This window comes from Triturus cristatus, chromosome 7 (genome assembly GCF_964204655.1).
Source record: "Triturus cristatus chromosome 7, aTriCri1.1, whole genome shotgun sequence".
In the NCBI taxonomy this organism is placed as follows: domain Eukaryota; kingdom Metazoa; phylum Chordata; class Amphibia; order Caudata; family Salamandridae; genus Triturus; species Triturus cristatus.
Genome location: NC_140590.1, coordinates 206,472,769 through 206,488,100, shown reverse-complemented (window position 1 = coordinate 206,488,100; position 15,332 = coordinate 206,472,769).

Below are 15,332 nucleotides of genomic sequence, written 5' to 3'. Positions count from 1 at the left end.
CATGCAAATTAAATAAGTGGCACACAGAGCTCCGCAACACACATATTTATTTTTTAACATACAACCACAAACTGCACATATTGCATCATAACTTTTATAACCACGTCTTAACACCTCCCAGCAGATTCTGGTTTAGAGTCCGCCCAGAACCCCAAAGGTCCTAATGTGCATAATCTCAAGACACTACATCTCCCCATTTGTTTAATAAAAAGGACAGCCAGCATTAGCATCCTAGTTCCTCAATGAGTCGTCAAGGCGTTCACACTGGTCATCCAGATCGGACAGGTAGGAGGGGGTGCCTCACTCAGGAGCGGATGAACATTGAGGTAGGTGTTTAAAGTGTGATGAGTCCTGTGTGATAAACTTTTTTGGGATGATGTGCTGGCACCATGTGTCCTTTGCTTGTTACAGCCCTCTAATGGTCGACTTCAAACTGAGTGTCTGTTTTTTTATTCTATTTCTATTTGACCAGTATCAAGCGCCCTATCCATAGACTGTTTCCTGGCTGCGTCCGCGCTTATCAGCATATTTTCATCTTACACTTTTGTGAAGCATCTGTGAAATGAACCTCATCAGCATTCATCAATTGGTCTGATGTCCATTGTGGTAGCTTGGTTCTGATGGCTCTCCCAAATAGTAAGGTGGCAGGACTCTCACCAGTTGTGGAGTGAGGAGTTGACCGATAGGCACAAAGTGCTTGGCACAAGCCTTGGTTGAGATCGATTCCCTCCATCAATGCTTGCTGAATTACCTTCTTGAGGGTGCCCAGGAATCATTCAACAACACTATGAGCTTTAGGCCAAAGAGATGTACTCTTTTGATGCTTGACATTGAACAAACAAAAAACTCCTTGAATTCTTTATGGCATTGTAAGGTGGGCCATTGTAAGTGATGGAGCAGGGTTTCGCGAAAATAAAACCTGCTCGGATTAAAACCTCGGTAACATACATTAACAGTGTGTTGTGAAAAAAATTAAATAAAATGCTAACATGGGGAAATGCTTTTGGGCATGTGTAAAATTAATGTGTGTACTAATGCATGAAAACTATGCCGCATTTTGCTTATAAGTATTAAATAAAATAAAAAGGCTAATGCTGTTTTAGTGCACGTGAATAATATCCTGCTAGGAGTAACACGGGTTGTGCATGGGTTAATGCAATGCTGGGATGGGTTGCTTTGAAATCACATTTTCATGAAAATAATAGATGTTTGTGTTTTGTTTATCGTAGTGAAACAAGTTTGGGCCTACACTTCTGTATGCCAGGATAGGGTTAAATCTTGTGAACGGAAAAAAATATATAGAAAAAGAAATAAGCTCTGATGGAGAGATGGAAATGCAAAGGCACAGAGTGCCCTTCCAGTCGTTCTGACTGACTGCCAAACTGCGGAAGAGCAAAAAGAGATATCGGTGGAAGCAAAGCAACTTCCTTATGAAATGGCAGAAGCAAAACAAAAAGAGCGTGAAAGACTTGCTACATTCGTTATATGTATTGCTCTTCAGGAAATACGTGCTGAGATTATGACCAGAAATGTTTCGTGGGTAAAGGATGTTGTAATGTTGAAAGTTTGAACAGTGAGCTAGTGAATAAAAACAGCCATGCTGAAAGTGGTGTGATTGAGACACCCCCATTCTTAGCCAATGAGAGTCGAAGATTTCATGAATTCTGAAACATATGTGGAATGGACATTTAGGTTTTAGGGTATAATTGTGGTGCCCTGGGGGTGCGATTTGTAGGTGTTGCCTGGAGCTAGTGGGAGATTGTCGTTGTCGTCTGTTTTCTGTTTCCAGATAGAGGCCTACCTATTCCTCTGACTTAATCTTTGCCGTTCGACTCTTCTCGAAGGCCTTGCTGCTCTACCTGGCCAGTGGGGTAGTTTTACAGTTTTCCCTTTGGGTTAGTATAATAATCCGAGTTTACATAAACTTTGCAAATGTATTTTTGTCTTTGAAACTTTTTTCTCTTCGCCTAGCCACTCCTTCAAAGCATTTATGAGTTTGCTTTCTTCTATTGCAATTATATGTTCACTGTGACAATTCGTGACTTACATTGTGTGACTGTACTTGATGAGTATTCCTTTTATTATTTCGATAAACATTTAACATTAAATATATCGAGTCTGTTATTATTTAGTAGTATAGATGAGTGTATAATTATTTACTATCAACTACTCAACTGCATTATCCATGGCCACAGATGTACTGTAAAGAGAAATGCAGGTTCTAAGTGCGTAATTGATAAGTTAGGTAAAAACTTGCATCAAACGGAACCCCAGCATGAAGGGATTAGTTGGGTAGTGTAAATGGGCCTATGTTTATGGAAATTATTGATCCCTGATCGCTGGATCATAAGTTTTGAGAATAGCAGGGATGCTCCATGATGCAAAGATGTTATGAAGCCACGCAATGGCTTTGTAATGGGTTGCCGATGTCAAGTCTTCCACCAATGTAAATCTCAAATATTCATCAATGACTACCAGCAGATGGTGCTCGTTTCCTAGAGGCACACAGAAGTCAACTGCAACTCTATCTCATGTATGCACAGGAAAATCAGACATTGTCAATGGATGTTGCGTTACCTTGGGGGATAAACAGTTAAAAAGGGGGAATGCGTTCAGCCCTTCCTCAACTTGTTCATCTAGGTGGGGTAACCACACTCAGTCCCTTAAGGCTCTGTTGGTGGCTACAATGCCACAATGTTCTTCATGGGCCAGTTCAATGATTTGCTGTCTCAAACTCATGAGTATAACAATGCTCTAACGTCTCAATATGATATCTTCTCACAGTGGCGGCTTCTCCCAGCCAGTAGTAGGGGCGGGAAGGGGGGGTTAAAAGGAAATATAAGAATAGAGCACTTATCTCTCCTCCGCCACATTCTCTCCATCCTCAACTTAAATCTGGACCAGAAGCACACAGGCTCACAGACTCCCCTACGCCAATCACAATGCTGCTGTCAGCAGGGTTGTGATTGGTCTGAGTGCCTTGGTAGGGTGCACAGACAGGCAGTGCATGTTCTCCACCCAGACTGTGTATTAGAGCCCGGTGGAGAACATGCTAACTGTGCATGACTGTTCGGCCGGCCCAGGACGACTGGCTAACCCGTCATGAGCACTTAGAAAGTGCCCCAACTACTCCTCCAAATGCTCTGTGAGCAGCCACGCCCTGCCGAGCAGCCTCAGCACAGAAAAGTAAAATTATAATAACCATGTGTTATTATCATTTTATTTTTATATTTTTGCAGTGCTAAAAAACAGTGGGGTGATGCTTCTCCGCCTTAGCGGAGGAGCCGCTCCTGCCTTCTGAGGTGACGGATAGCTCATCTTTTACATTTCTTAATTTTTTGTATTCAATGTTCAATGTTGCACACTCTTCTTCCATGATAGTACTGAAATTATGTCTTTGAGGCTGAGCATGCCCTTAACTGTGTTTGTAGGAGCAATAATTTGTTCCATGGACAGAGCTGCTGGCATGCTGGACCTCACAATGAAATTGAGATACTCTTCAGCCACTATGAGCATTAAGCTTGGTGATGTAGTGGCACTCGTCAAAAGTAGCCTGCTGGGTTTTGATCTTTCCCCGGCTTGTTTACAATTACGTAGTCATACTCTTGCATCCACAACCACCACCTCTCAATAGAAGTGGGCATCTTAGCTTTCGGGTTTCTGTAGATAGTGAGCAATGCCTGGTGTTCTGTGATGATAGTGAAACATTTCCCATATAAAAATGCATGAATATGTTTGCAGGCCCATAGTACAGCCAGACTCTCCTTCGATGGCTGAGAATATGCACATTCTGTTTCAGACACACTTCTACTGGGATAGGCCACACTGTGTCTCTAGACATTCTGATGGCAATTGTGTTGAACAAGGATTGCCCCCAGCCCCATCTACTGTGATTTCAATATGTTATGGGCCATTTCAGTTGCATTCTAAATCGCATGTTTAATGTCTTTGAAACTTTGGTTGCATTGAGGAGAGCACTGGAATAGGACATTTCGCTTTGCTAAGTCTCTCAATGGGGCACTCACTATAGCAAAATCACAAATGTATTTGGACCAATAACTGCCCATTCATAAGGATTGCAGCATGGTTACATCTTTTGGGGGGCAATTAAATGACAATGCTTGCACTTTATCCGGGTCAGGAGTCATTCCCCCATCAGAGAATAATGGGTGAAAAAATGTGAGTTTGGTTTTGTCATACTCACACTTTGCCTCATTCAAAGTGAGACCTGCATCAGCACGCAATTGGCACACTTGCATAAGGGCCTTGCCATGCCCCTTTTGCGGTGTCACAAATACCGGTATGTCATCACTGTAATTGCAAGCATGTGTGAAGGTTGAATTATTAGGTGGATAACATCCTGAAATATCTGCGCAGCCGAAGCCCAAAACTCAGTCTTTTGTATCTTAACAAACCAACATGAGTCAAAAAAGTACTACTGTACCTCCAGTTATCCTCCAGTTCAAGATGATGGTATCGTTTGTTCAGTTAAAGATGGGAGAAGACTTTGACTCCATTCATCTGGATGATCATGTTTGCAATGTGTGGACCAGGATGTCTTTCTCTATTGATTGTTTTGTTGGCCTGACACATATCAATACAAATGTGCACTGCATCTCCACTGTCCTTTTTTGGTACCACAACTATGGATGAAACCTACTGTGTGGGATCAGTAGAGCATTCAATCATGTCATGCTTCAACATTGTTTCTAGTTTTTTCTCAATGGCTGCTTGTGGATAGGAACTCTACGGTGCCATTGGGCAATAGGGCAATAGGGTGAATGTCCTCATCATTATGAAGTTGCACTTTCATTGTCTTGATTCTTCCTAGGGCAAGAAACAATGATGGGAACAGACTCTCAATTTCAGACTGCATGGTGTTTATGATTCCATATCAGCAGCTTGCCGATCTGCCCATTTTTCTGCCCTCACAGCCCTTAGCATTTTCTCTAAACTGAGTGTCTCTCTCAACTTGCATTTTCTGAAAGAGTCTGAGAAACAACCATCGATGACTCTGGGCACATGGCTCCTTCATCATTGAAATCAAACATCTTGTAGTGTTTGATAAGTGCACCAAGACTCTCAAAAAACTCATCTATCATTTCACCAACCTGTTGTTGTGCTTGATTGAAGCTGTATCTTACATAGTTGACATTCGGCACCGGATTGAACTTGGCTTCCAACACTTCTTTTATCATTTGGTACGACATTGCAGCAGTTTGTGAGATTTTCTTTTGCCCGTCTTTCACTCCACCACTGGCAAGTTTTTTCAGGTATTTAATGATCTTCTCATTGATTTCCTCTTCCAGCGTATCTATGAAATCATCGTAAGTTTTGATGCACGAGCCCACCTGTCAACTATATTCTGTTCCTTTGCTGTATCAAATGGTGGTGGTGGCTTCAAGAATGTGTGAGTTAACTTAGTGAACATTTGTGGTCCAAAGCTAGTTTTCTCGCTAGATATCTGCTAGAACTGGAACCAGACTCAGCCCACAAATGCAGAGTCCTGGGAAAACAAACATTTTAGTACCTCAAAAATAAATTGCTGAGTTTGTGGTTTGTTGACATGTATTCTCCTGCCCTTAGTGCTCCACTGCATAAGAATCATTTATCCTGACTTTTATTTTGGCCCTCATGTTAAGCTAGCATGTATGCTGAGCCCTAAGCCTGTACCTGACAATGTGAGTTCCAGAACCTATCCTGTGACTTGAAGGTGCACCAAATGTGGACAGAACACTGCTGTACATGTCCTAGGTTGAACACATAAAGCAGTAGTGGCAGCATACCATGTTTTGTGAATCCTTAGTGGAACCAGACCTTTTTAATCTGGGTTAATAGGAGCGTGTCCTACTCGGCCCTCTTGTGTAAAGTTCTGATGTTATATCAAATCTAGAACTTTGAAATATGAAGTGTATGTCAAGTGCATGTAGTGTGTGTAATGCATGCATGATATTAAGACACTGTGGGTCTGATTCACAAACTGCACTTTGTGGTATAGAACACACTACAAAATGCTGACACTGTGAAGGGGTTGGATGGGGATAAAGGAAGATGGCGCTCAAGCGTGTGCACTGTGAGTTTTCACTGGAGAAAAATTAAATGTGGTGCTGCCAGGTCAGGGGTACCAACCCAAGGAAAAACCCCTGCAATCAAGTGGGAGAACCCCACTTTCAGGAAACAAAGGTCCTGCGCACACGTTCAGGATAATACTATCAATAGTACCTGGTGGAGGAATGAAATAAGCTCAGAGTCTGTAGGATTATGAAAAAATGAAGATCGACATCAGGAAAATTAAAGAAAAGTATTCTTTATGTAAGTCAACATCTGACCAATACATAGCATACAATTCATCAGCCGACACGTGTTTCGTCACACCGTGTAAAGATATGACTCTTCAGGGCTAAGAAGGACATAAACAAAAGATGAGTGAGTAAGAATATAAATGCTAGGTCACAAAAAACAATCAGCATATATGTGCTGTGTAAAAGGCTCATAATTAAGAACAGACGTGCACCAGAAAATAAAGAAATGGAAGACAGAATTTGTGAAAACCAAGAAAAACACCCTGTTGTAGCTGGAATAGCTAGCGACTAATCAAAATGGAGACAGAAGTAAGAAATGTGTATGGGCAGTTATTTAGAGCCAAGGGACAAGTAGATGTCCTATAAGAGATGAAAGCAAGGTTTGAAGATGGTGCAAGGAAAGTGAGACCAACAGTGTCAAACAGTGGTCATGATCGAGGTATACCAAGAAAAATTCAATAAAAAACATGGCACGTATACAGTCGTAAGATGAAAAATGGTAAAGGCAAAAGAGTACGTGAAATAGAATAATACGTTACGAGATGAAATCATACTAAGGACAAGATTACCATGTCCATATGCGCACAATGTTCTGATGTTATATCAAATCTAGAACTTTGAAATATGAAGTGTATGTCAAGTGCATGTAGTGTGTGTAATGCATGCATGATATTAAGACACTGTGGGTCTGATTCACAAACTGCACTTTGTGGTATAGAACATACTACAAAATGCTAGTCACAAGCCTACATGCAAAGTTTACGCCTTTGGTTCTCGTTTCTCATTATGTGCAGGCATCTCTGACCCAACAGTGGAGTGTTTGCACACTCAAGAATGCGTTTTCATAGTAAATGTGGGGGGGCAAGGAGTTGTGGGTGGAAAAAGAGACATACGTACTACTAAAGGGAGTGAATTAGGAAGGATAAAGAAAGGGTTTAGGGCAGGCAGGGAGGAGTTTAAAGAGGAACGTCACTCACCCACAAAAAAATAAGCCCATTGCTATTCTCAAACTGCACTTTTTAAGTTACTAGTGCACAAAAATAAACTAGTAGTAAGTCGAGCACCACACATGGCCAAACACTGGTACTGCAAAACCCTCCCATGGAAAATAATAGAAGCAGGGACTTAAAAAACACACGGGAAATAATATAAAATTACATTTATTTTGTTAAGTAATTTAAGAATAAACTGCCTTTAATGCATTTAATAATTTAATAATGTACTTTCATATTAGATATTTGTTCTATAATTTAAGAAACAACATTTATTTAACAAATATATAATCAAATTTTAAAAATAAGTACAATACAAATATATTGAGTAGACTGTATGCATCACTTCCAAAAAAATGTAATGCATAGTTTAAGTATATTTTATATGTAACATTCTTTACATTTTTTAAAATATACGTTCATGAAAAGTATATAGCCAAATGCTGGAGATATATATAACAATGATTTCAACACTTGTAACACACCTGGTACAGAAAGGAATGATAGTTCTCAATGAATATATGATGTTACAATGCATGCAATTACAACACATGCTTTTACAACGCAGTCTTTACAGTGCAACTACCATTACATTACATAATTTTACAACGCATGCTGTTAGATCTGGGAGTCTCTAGTTGGCAAGGTAGGTACCACTGTCCAAGTAGGGACCCTTGCTTCTAGTCAGGGAAAGGGGAATACACTGTTAAGATAACCCCTGCTCACCCTCTAGGTAGCTTGGCCTGAGCAGTCTAGGCTATCAAAGGCAATGTGTAAAGTATTTGTACCAACACTCACAGTAACACAGTGAAAACACCACAGATTTACTCCACACCAGTTTTAGAAAAATAAGGTATCTTTACTAAAAACTTCACAAGACCAAATACTACAGACAAACCAACATATAATTCAAAAAGGTTACTTTAAAGATAGTTCAAGAGTTTGCAGAAAGTACTCCAGGATGTAAAAGTCAGTGTCTTGCACAATGCGACTCTCAATGCACAAAATGCGACACTTTCGTGCCCAACAGTACCTGGAGGTGCGATAAGATTCCCAAAAGCTATAACAAGGAAGATGGCAAAGGCGATGCGATACTCCTGAGATCCTGGGGAGGCTTTGCAGCAGCCCTGCTTCACGCAGCAGAGGTGGATGCGCCGGATCCGATCTGTAGGGGGAGGATGCGATGACTTTGGCTTTTGTTGTGTAGGTTTCTTAGGGGGAAGCTTCACGCACAGGTTCGATGCGACACTTTTCGATGTGGCACGATGCGCGGCGCAGCATTGACTTCCGGCGCCGCAACTCTCGATGCGCCACGGAACGGGACTCTGCGTCGACGCACGCAGCGACTGGAGACTTTCACGCATCGGCAGTGGTGCGGCTCGCAAACTGGTTCTGCGACGACCCTCGCAATGTCAGGAATCTTCACGCTTCGGGACGATGCTCGACGCACTCGGCGATGCGGGGACCCTGCGGGTTGCGATGGTGCCGCGATGAAATTTTCCTCGCACTCTCGTTCTTGCGACACGCAATCGGATGATGCGTTGGGTACCAGTTACTCTTTCTCACGCTTCTGCTTCCCAGCTCCCAAAACACAGCAAAACGACCTCCTGAGGCCCCAAGACTGGGCAAGCACTCCAAGGCAGGTCAGAACTCCTTCAGCAGAGTTCCAGGGGAGCTGGTGGTGAAGTCCTTTTGTTCCTGGGACTTCTTAACAGGGAGCCACCTCTTCTCAGGCCCTTGGAGATCAGAATCAAAAGAAAGGGACACAGCAAAGTCCTTCCCCTCTCCTTGGCAGCAAAGCAAAACAGCAAGTAGGCAGTCTTCTCCTCTTCAGTCCTTTTCAGCTTTCTCCTTGGCAGAGGTTTCTTCTTAGTTCCAAAGTGATCTAAAGTTTAGGTGTCTGGGGTCCTCTTCTTATACCCCTCCAAGTCTTTGTCTCTTTGTGTTTCAGTGGGGGGATTCCCCTGCTCCAACCGGTTCCTGGGTGTGCTCTGCCCTGGAGCACCTGGTTCCTTTCAGAGTGAGGGGCAGGGTCGTTAGACGCTCAGCAGGAGGTGGAGCCTTCTTTGTGCCAGCAGAGGCAGAGTCCTCAGCCTGGCCAGCAGGGGGTGGAGCCAGCTTTGTGCTGGCAGGGGCAGCCCTATTCAAACCCAGGGACTACTCCTCCCACCCATCTAAAGCAGATCTCCCTATTCACCCTGCTGCTGACTCATCCAGGCTCCTGGAGACACCTAGCCCATCACATGACACCAGTCAGCCAACCAGCACACAGGCACACAGGAAGGTTAAACAGGAGAATAGCTACTTTCTAAAAAGTGCTATTCTCACACAGTGAATTTAAAAACCATCTTGCTAAAAAGATGTATAATTAAATTCTGAACACAGAGATACCAAACTTGGATTTTCTATCTTGCCCTTATGGGAAGATAGGCATGTAAACAGCCTTCCCCATTCTATCCTATGGGCAAGATAGCCTCTCAGCAGTGAAAAACGAAAATGGCTGTAATTCACTACCAGGGCATGTTACACACCTCAGTACATGCCCTACCTTTCAGATACACTGCACCCAGCCCAGGGGGGTACCTAGGGCCACCATAGGGATGCCTGACATGTACAGAAAGGGAAGGATAAGGCCTGGTCAGTGGGTGCACTGGCCAGGTCGACATGGCAGTCCTGGACTGCACATAGGCACTGCAAGCAGGCCTAAGACATCATTTTAGCGCTACTCCTGTGGGTGGCACAATCAGTGCTGCAGCCCACTAGTAGCATTTGAATCACCAGCCCTGGCACACTCAGTGCACTTTACTAGGGGCTAACAGGTGTAACAAATATACCAATCATGGATAACCAATCAATATAACAATTTATACAGAGAGCATATGCACTTTAGCACTGATCAGCAGTGGTAAAGTGCCCAGGGTCCTATTGCCAACAACCACGGGTCAGAAAAAATAAAGGAGGAAGAAGCAAAAAGTTTCGGGATAACCCTGAAAAAAGGGCCGTTTCCAACACAACCCCCTTCCAGCCTAAAGCCAGGGTAGACCAAGCGATACCTCGCTGGGATTCCCTGCTTAGGGCGATAGAACACGGAAACTGTGCCAAACAGCAGGGCACTATTCCTGTTCTACGCCTTCCTGAACCCAGTTGGATCCCTCTATCCATACTCTCGGGGTCCACCAAGCCAACCCACGTGGAACCCTTCTCTTCACCTGTGGACACCACCTGTGCAGCACCTAGCCTTAACTTGCTCACAGGTGTGTCCCAACAGACAGACAGCAAGCTGCAGTGACCAGTGACAGTGGTCAGGGATGAGACCCAGGCCTTATGTCTCTCAGGGCTCTCAAACCCCTGTGGCGTCAGGGGGTGGGGGGCAGTAGCCCCAGGTGCTTGGCATGCTTTGTCCACTCCCTTCCCTGTCAGGTCGGGTCTGACAACCTGGCACTGACCGACCAGCCCCAGGCCTGTATCCGGTGGCTGGACAGGAGGCTGGGGTAGGCTTTTCCATACCCGGTCCTCCTCTTCCTTGGGGCTCTGTACCCTCCCACCTGGAGCGGTACCCCCTTCTAGAATAGTCAGGGCACCTGTGGCAAGTGTCCCGCACCATTCGCCCACCAGTTCAGGGGTTCTATCCTGCAACTGGGATTCCAGGTCAGGGGGGACACCCCGGACCTGGCCCTCCAACCTAGGGTCTAAGCCCTCCAGGTGAACCGGGGTCAGAGGTGAGGACTCCCTCCCTCTGCACCCCCTTCCAGAATTCTGCACCCTCCTACTCGGAGCGGTACACCTCAAAGACAAACTGGTAGAGACACTGCTTACAGATGTCCCTCCCTCCAGTTCAGGACCTCTCTCCAGCAACTGGTCTCCCAACCTAGGGTCTAAACCCTCAGGTTGCACCGGGGTCAGAGGCGAGGACTCTCTCCCTCTGCACCCCCTTCCAGAGAGCTGCACCCTCCCCACTGGAGTGGTACCCCTGGAAGCCAAACCGGTCAGGACACAGCTTACAGATGTCCTTCCCCCCAGGTCAGGCAGATCCTGAACCTGGCCTCCCAACCCAGGGACTAAACCCTGCGGTTGCACACCTGCCTGGCATGCCAGGACTTCTGGGGACTCACACAGTATCTCCCCGAGGGTGACACATGACTCATGTGTCTCGTGACAGTCTGCCTGGCGCAGATCTCCCGGCCCCTGTCCACCTGACAGTGTGCGAAGATCCCCAGGACAGAAGTGGTGTCACCATGGTCACTCCTAGGGGACTCAGCCCTTCTGGCTGGTCCCTGACCCACTGGTTCTCCCACTGGGGAACACATCCCCCTCTCACCCCTCAGTCTGGACTTCTGCACCCTCCCAACTGGAGCGGTACCGCCAGACACCAGAACCACTGGAGCTCTGTTTACAGAGGCTCCAGGTTCTCCTGACACTAGGAGATCCTCCTCAAATGGCCTACTAGCACTGTCTAGGCCCCCAACCTGGCGTTCCCTTAAGGAACCCACCAGGCCCAGAGACTGGGTTTCGGGCACCTTGGGACCCACATTCCCACACTCACCCCTTCTCCACTGAGACAGGACGTGAGCCCCTACACCCCTCCCACTACACTGGGACCTAACCGGGCTACACTGAACCTCTTCCACCTCACAGGTCTGGAAGATATCTGGGCCACTCCTTTTGGGATCACTCCCCAATGCCTCTCCAGACCTTTTGGCATCCAACCAAAGGTCTGCCTCCAACGCAAGCTCTCTGCAACCAGAGAACTCACACTCCACCGGGTGTTGGCATAGCTCTGGAAAACAGGGACTTAAAATATGCTCTCCAACAAATGAATCATACAGTCCCCCACAGTTGTTAACCAAGCTACCTTTTGCCTCACCCTCCAGTGCCTCACACAAGTACCCCACACCACTCTCCTGAGATTGGCAAGACAGTACCTGACTGTCCCTGTCACACAACTCACACTCTTCTGGGCGGTCTTCACACTCACACACCAAGGTTTCTACCATGGGGGAACCCCTCTCCCTGAACCTCTCATCTAGGGTCAGTAGAGTGTCCCTCCCACCACTAGGAATATGGTCCCCTGTGCCAGTTCCCCAATCCACTTCAGGGACACTGCACTCCACTGGAACTACATCATAAACCTGAACCCCCTGGTGTATGTCAACCCCCTCCCTCAAGTTAGGCGCCACATCTCTGGGTGTTTGTACCTCTCCCTCAGCACTGGATATTACAATCTTGCTGCCACCATCTGAGCTGGACTCCACCTCCAACTCAGCAAAGCTCACTTCTTGAGCTAACCATTCTTCTTCAGCTGAGACACTCATGGCATCAAGCCTCTCGAGCTCCAAATCAAGCTCCCTCATTCTTAATTCATGTGCCAAGGTCAATTTCAATTCTTCCAAGGCATACATCTTCTTGCTCTCTTCTACTTTGTTCTGGGTTTCTATTTCCATCAGCTTCAAATCAAGCCTCATGACTTCGAACTCATGATCTCTAACCCTTTGATTCTCCTCCAACTCCTCTGGAGTGAGACTCCTACTGGAATGGGAGCTGCCAGCCCTTGAGACTGGTCCGACCACGGGCAGATCTGGGGGAACAAAACCATTCTCTTCATCTGCATCATCTTCCTCTTGGGCCTCCCAACAGGCCTTCAAGAATCTTTGTAGCACATCCTTTCTAGATCCGCTTTTCACAGGGCAACCAAGTTCTTTGCAGAATTGCTTGAGCTCCTCAACTTCGTACGAATACAGATCCTCAATGGAAAACTCCAATTCCGCCCTCTCACTTGTTGCCACCTGAGACATGATGCTCTTGAAGAGTTACCCAAAAATAGAATCACAAAATACAGTATGTGGTTGTCTATTGGTCTGCACTCCTAGTGATGTACACCAATTACTGTGGGTCAAGTACAAATACAAGTTCAATCCTCACCGCTGACCACCAATGTTAGATCTGGGAGTCTCTAGTTGGCAGGGTAAGTACCACTGTCCAAGTAGGGACCCTTGCTTCTAGTCAGGGAAAGGGGGATACACTGTTAAGATAACCCCTGCTCACCCTCTAGGTAGCTTGGCCTGAGCAGTCTAGGCTATCAAAGGCAATGTGTAAAGTATTTGTACCAACACTCACAGTAACACAGTGAAAACACCACAGATTTACTCCACACCAGTTTTAGAAAAATAAGGTATCTTTACTAAAAACTTCACAAGACCAAATACTACAGACAAACCAACATATAATTCAAAAAGGTTACTTTAAAGATAGTTCAAGAGTTTGCAGAAAGTACTCCAGGATGTAAAAGTCAGTGTCTTGCACAATGCGACTCTCAATGCACAAAATGCGACACTTTCGTGCCCAACAGTACCTGTAGTTGCGATAAGGTTCCCAAAAGCTATAACAAGGAAGATGGCAAAGGCGATGCGATACTCCTGAGATCCTGGGGAGGCTTTGCAGCAGCCCTGCTTCACGCAGCAGAGGTGAATGCGCTGGCTCCGATCTGTAGGGGGAGGATGCGATGACTTTGGCTTTCGTTGCGTAGGTTTCTTAGGGGGAAGCTTCACGCACAGGTTCGATGCGACACTCTTCGATGTGGCACGATGCGCGGTGCAGCGTTGACTTCCGGCGCCGCAACTCTCGATGCGCCATGGAACGGGACTCTGCGTAGACGCACGCAGCGAATGGAGACTTTCACGCACCGGCAGTGGTGCGGCTCGCAAACTGGTTCTGCGACGACCCTCGCAATGTCAGGAATCTTCACACTTCGGGACGATGCTCGACGCACTCGGCGATGCGGGGACCCTGCGGGTTGCGATGGTGCCGTGATGAAATTTTCCTCGCACTCTCGTTCTTGCGACACGCAATCGGATGATGCGTTGGGTACCAGTTACTCTTTCTCACGCTTCTGCTTCCCAGCTCCCAAAACACAGCAAAACGACCTCCTGAGGCCCCAAGACTGGGCAAGCACTCCAAGGCAGGTCAGAACTCCTTCAGCAGAGTTCCAGGGGAGCTGGTGGTGAAGTCCTTTTGTTCCTGGGACTTCTTAACAGGGAGCCAGCTCTTCTCAGGCCCTTGGAGATCAGAATTAAAAGAAGGGGACACAGCAAAGTCCTTCCCCTCTCCTTGGCAGCAAAGCAAAATAGCAAGTAGGCAGTCTTCTCCTCTTCAGTCCTTTTCAGCTTTCTCCTTGGCAGAGGTTTCTTCTTAGTTCCAAAGTGATCTAAAGTTTAGGTGTCTGGGGTCCTCTTCTTATACCCCTCCAAGTCTTTGTCTCTTTGTGTTTCAGTGGGGGGATTCCCCTGCTCAAACCGGTTCCTGGGTGTGCTCTGCCCTGGAGCACCTGGTTCCTTTCAGAGTGAGGGGCAGGGTCGTTAGACGTTCAGCAGGAGGTGGAGCCTTCTTTGTGCCAGCAGAGGCAGAGTCCTCAACCTGGCCAGCAGGGGGTGGTTCCAGCTTTGTGCTGGCAGGGGCAGCCCTATTCAAACCCAGGGACTACTCCTCCCACCCATCTAAAGCAGATCTCCCTATTCACCCTGCTGCTGACTCATCCAGGCTCCTGGAGCCACCTAGCCCATCACATGACACCAGTCAGCCAACCAGCACACAGGCACACAGGAAGGTTAAACAGGAGAATAGCTACTTTCTAAAAAGTGCTATTCTCACACAGTGAATTTAAAAACCATCTTGCTAAAAAGATGTATAATTAAATTCTGAACACAGAGATACCAAACTTGGATTTTCTATCTTGCCCTTATGGGAAGATAGGCATGTAAACAGCCTTCCCCATTCTATCCTATAGGCAAGATAGCCTCTCAGCAGTGAAAAACGAAAATGGCTGTAATTCACTACCAGGGCATGTTACACACCTCAGTACATGCCCTATCTTTCAGATACACTGCACCCAGCCCAGGGGGGTACCTAGGGCCACCATAGGGATGCCTGACATGTACAGAAAGGGAAGGATAAGGCCTGGTCAGTCGGTGCACTGGCCAGGTCGACATGGCAGTCCTGGACTGCACATAGGCACTGCAAGTAGGCCTAAGACATCATTTTAGCG